Source organism: Alexandromys fortis, unplaced genomic scaffold (assembly GCF_014885135.2).
Source record: "Alexandromys fortis isolate MF-2015 unplaced genomic scaffold, M_Fortis_MF-2015_v1.1 scaffold_5, whole genome shotgun sequence".
Taxonomy (NCBI): domain Eukaryota; kingdom Metazoa; phylum Chordata; class Mammalia; order Rodentia; family Cricetidae; genus Alexandromys; species Alexandromys fortis.
The window spans coordinates 22,540,826-22,545,355 of NW_026067924.1; the positions used below are offsets into that span (position 1 = coordinate 22,540,826).

The 4,530-nt window shown below is 40.5% G+C and overlaps 1 long non-coding RNA gene across 1 annotated transcript in view; it reads right to left on the reverse strand.

Annotated features, from left to right (window-relative positions):
* The window catches only part of LOC126501873 (uncharacterized), a 53,866-nt gene extending 49,887 nt beyond the window's left edge, over window positions 1-3,979 (reverse strand). The window contains exon 1 of the long non-coding RNA XR_007591814.1: window positions 3,868-3,979. This is a non-coding gene — a long non-coding RNA (uncharacterized lncRNA). The remainder of the gene's footprint in view (window positions 1-3,867) is intronic.
* Window positions 3,980-4,530: the final 551 nt, after the last annotated feature.

A 4,530-nucleotide genomic window follows, 5' to 3' on the forward strand; every position in this document is an offset into this window, starting at 1 on the left:
AAACAAAAAAAAAAAAAAGAAAAAAAACCAAAAAAAAAAAAAAAAAGAAAACAAAAAAAATAAAATAAAAATGGGGTGGAGTTCTAAACAGAGAATTCTCAATGAAGAAACTCAAATGGCTGAAAGACGTTTAAGGAACTGCTCAACATTCTTTTATTTTTAATTTTATTTTTAATTTTTTCATTCAATTATTTATACTCCCTTCCCTCCTTCCAATTCCTTTCTGCTCCCCCACACCCCCTTCTCCTTCTTCCACCCTGCTTGAGAGAGGGCAGGGAACCCTGCCCTATGGGAAGTCCAATGCCCTCCCTCCTACATCCAGGCCTAGGGAGCTGTGCATCCATATAGACTAGGGTCCCAAAAAGCCAGAACATGCCATCAAAGCAAGCCCCAGTGCCTTTATCAATGGCTTCTCAGTCAGCCACAATCGGAGAGTCCGGTATGATCACATGCTCATTCAGACCCCGTCCACCTGGATTTGGCGAGCTCCCATTCTCAACATTCTTTTTTTTTTCTGAGAACATATTTTAATATATCACTAGATACAGCAATGTATACCAAAAGAACTATGATGACTTTAATAAGAAAAACACAGTGAATGTAAACATGATCTCTACCACTTCTAAGGTGTCCGCAACAATTAGACTAACTAGAAATAAACACACACTCTCAATGCCCCACACACATTACAGGTTATATGAGCAGGTGGTTATAAAACACACTGAAAGAATGAACATACCACATTCAACATTCTTAATAATCAGGAAAATGCAAATCAAAACAACTCTGAGATACCATCTTTTACCTGTCAGAATGACTAAGATGAAAAATACTGAGGACAGCTTATGCTAGAGAGGATGTTGGGTCAGGGGAACACTCCTCCACTGCTGATGGGATTGCCATCTTGTACAGTTATTCTGGAAATCAGTTACAATAAGTACCAGGAAGGAAACAGAGGCCATGTCATAGGCTCTCTAAGCTCGGGCTATAGCCCAGAAAGAAAGCTGTGGAAAGTTCATCTTTCAAGCACAACTTTCAAGGAAGTAAGAATTTTATGAGTGAAGCAATGGCAGGGAACTGTTCCGGCAGCTACAAACCACTGATAGAGATTTTAAAGCAGAAAGGAGTTCTCAAGAAGAATGAAGGTTGGTGTTGTTAGGGAAAGCACGGGGCCCATGCCGATTCGTCATAGTGCCGAGGCTTTCTAGTGAGACCCCAGAAAGGCTTAGCCTTGAAGGGAGTGGGAGTGTTGGTTTGCGAGGGGTCAAGACACTTTGGGATCCCATTCTCAGAAAAGCATGTCGGAGCACTTCTCAAGAGTCAGCACCAGTGTTCTGGGAACTAGTAAGATTACTGAGTGCTTCCTAGATGCCTTCCCTTGAGTCTAAAAACAGAAAAGTCTCTGGTGAAGAAAGAGAGGATGGGGAAATGAGTGACAAACAAGAAAGAGAAAGGGGAGATGAGGAGAGGTGTGAGGTAAGGGATACCCATGACCACCCCTTCTCCCTCATGTCATTATGATATGATAATCAATTGCTGAAGTATATGATAAAAAATTATGAGACCCACAGCAATTCAAGAGTGAATCCAAAATAATTATGGAAATGTATAGCAGGAGAACTAAGGCAGCATCTAGACCCTGTCCCACACGCCACCTATTATCCTTGTGAAGAAAGAGCGCCAACCCTCCAGGAGGCTTTGGTTTCATAGCTTGGTTCTCATTGATCCAGTGAGCAGGTCTTTCTCTCTTCATCATTTTCCTACATACAGCCAAGTTACTGCCCCAGTATATGAGCTTACTTTATTTTTCATGACTAGTCTAAAACCAAAGACAGGACTAAATTCCTTCCGAACTTTTCTTGACCTCACCACCTGTATTTGCATAGGCTACATTGTACAAGTAACTTTTAAGGGAAAGCTATTGCCATATTTTTATACTAAGCCTCTTCATTATGTCAGTATCAATAATCTATACTTACATCATCAATTCAGGAAGTTATAGACTACCTTTCCCCAAAACAAAATCCCATTAAGATACCAGTTTTCCCGTTAGTGATTACACTCATCCAAATGGTGCTTAGCGAGGAGGCAGCCAGCACGGTAGGGCACCTGTGCTTGCTCCTCCCTGACACCAGTTTAACTGACCACAAGAGACATTTGAATTACCAGCTATGAATTTCCCAGCCCTGGAAAAGCAAGGCATTTTCCTGAATTACAGAAGCTATATCTCGTGAGCAACACACTCTTGACTAGAGCAGAAAAAAAGTCTGTCCCAAGCAGATATTTATCAGTGGATTGTTGGCCGAGTTGATGGGTGAGTTTGCCATGTGTTTATTTAATAATGTTTAACAACCAAATATGTAATAGGAAGAAACGGTCTGGGATGAAAAATCATTTCTATAGAACTAACATCTGGGCAGATGTTTGAAAGTGGGCCATGGTCTCAAACACTAAGCAAAACACTGACGTTCATGAATACAGGCAAAAGGAAAAGTTGCTAATATATCCAGGCTGGCCAAGAAATGTGGCAGTTCTTCCTGTCACTGGCCAGAGAAAAAACAAACATGCCACTCATCTGAAGGAGGGCCAGAATGACTCAGATGTTTTACAGGACACTTATTTCTTCTTGCTCTAACTCCTACTCTTCTGTACCCAGAACTGCCACATACGCATATGGAAGTCATTGTAAATTTTAGTTTTGTTGGCAACTTTATAAGGTGAGGCCAAGTATCCCAGTCAATGTCAAGGCTGAATTGGGGGGATGTTCTAACACATGCAGAGCTCCCCAAGTGTATAAGCAGGTTTTGCTCAGAGACGAGAGTTGGACACAGATAAATAATATGCCTGCCTAACCACCCCAAGGATCCACATAAGGAAGAGGGGATGGGCTTATTTTCAGCAGCTGCAGGACACAGGATTTTCTTGGGCTAGTTTTCAACCAACTGCTTCACTGTCTTGCACCAGGTAAAATGTCTGAATTTGCCAGGTATTATTATTATAACCTGAAAAGTATAAAGTATGGGCTGAGCTGGGTGGTTTCTTTGACGAGGTTCTCCACTTTCCCCTTCCATGTGTTTATTTTGCCATCTGTAAGTAACAGCATCACTTCCAATCTCATCATTGTGGCTGTCACTTAGAACATTAACCTTCTTTCATGTTTTTTATTTTAAAACCCATTATAATATTAACTATTATTTTATTACATCAAAGTTCTAGAAAACTTTCTAGGATAATGTAACTCCTACTCTAAGGGAAAACCAAGGAAGGCACATACACAAACACTTGCACACGTGCACACACACACACACATCTCATCAGAATGTAGTGTTAAATGCATATGATCAGGCAGGCAAGGAAACCTGCCCTTGAATATCCCCACACTTAAATTAATTTTTAGACTTTAGTTTTCTTTAATTTTGCCAACATCTCTTTTTTCTGTACCAAAACATGCATGAAAACAGTCAATATTTTCTACTCTTAGGCTTGAATAGCCATTAAAACACTTCTAAGTTAAACTTTGGATTTGAGAGGAATTAATAGTATCTAGGACAGTTACACCCTTTTGGCCGGATGTCCATGAGATCAGCAAGCCAGCAAATGCCCTGTCCCACTGTGAACCTGTATGTTCTTTCAAGGGTTGAATGCTTGAGAGTTCAAGCAAACTTCCAAGTAGCCGAAAATCTTTGCATAGAATAGAGGGAAGAAAAACCATTCCAGCTTGTTTTTGTCTTAGGCTTCAGCCCAAGTCTAAGAATATTCTAATGACTTCTGGGAAAGACACCTTCTGGTCTGCAACAGAAAAACAAGTTAACCTACCCCGGCATTTAGACTGGTATATGTCTTCTGGGGTAAATACAAATGACCTACCTGTGGCAGAAAGTAGGAATATCTGCAAATGATTCATGGTGATGTGTCCTTTGTGGCTGTTAAAATGTAGCTTCCGGTCTACCTATAATTGCTGGATGGACAGTCAGCCTAGCCAGAGACATCATTGCTCTGTTCCTGGGCTGGACCATGGAATTTGCCTCTTCCCTGACCTTTGAACTCTTCTGTGGTAAAAGGTCTGCTTTCATTTCTTTTGCATTCAGAGTGCTTAACCGACTTCGTTTCTGCTGCTGGCGCTCGTAAATATCTATTGACTTGGCTTTAAATACAAGGCAGTGGGGTAAGATACTAGTCTCTCCAGTGGTCTCTAAGGTCATAGCTATACATGTGCCTTTAGTCAACTTTCAGAGTGACACTGGAAATAGCCACACCAATGCTAGTATCTCTAGACTAAGTTGCCTGATCCAGAGTCATAGAACCTAAACATTAAGAGACTCTTAAATGCCCCTAAAAAGACTCTCTAGATCCTCTGTATGCATGCCAACTTTTCCAAAATGACAGATGCCATTTCTCTCTAGAAGAAATCCAGCTTTGTATAATAAAATGTATACTCAGGTTCTGAATCAATTTTAACTAGTAGATGACAATTATTTTACTCCCTTCCTTTTCTTATTAGGGAGACATAGGCAAGTAATATAAATATAA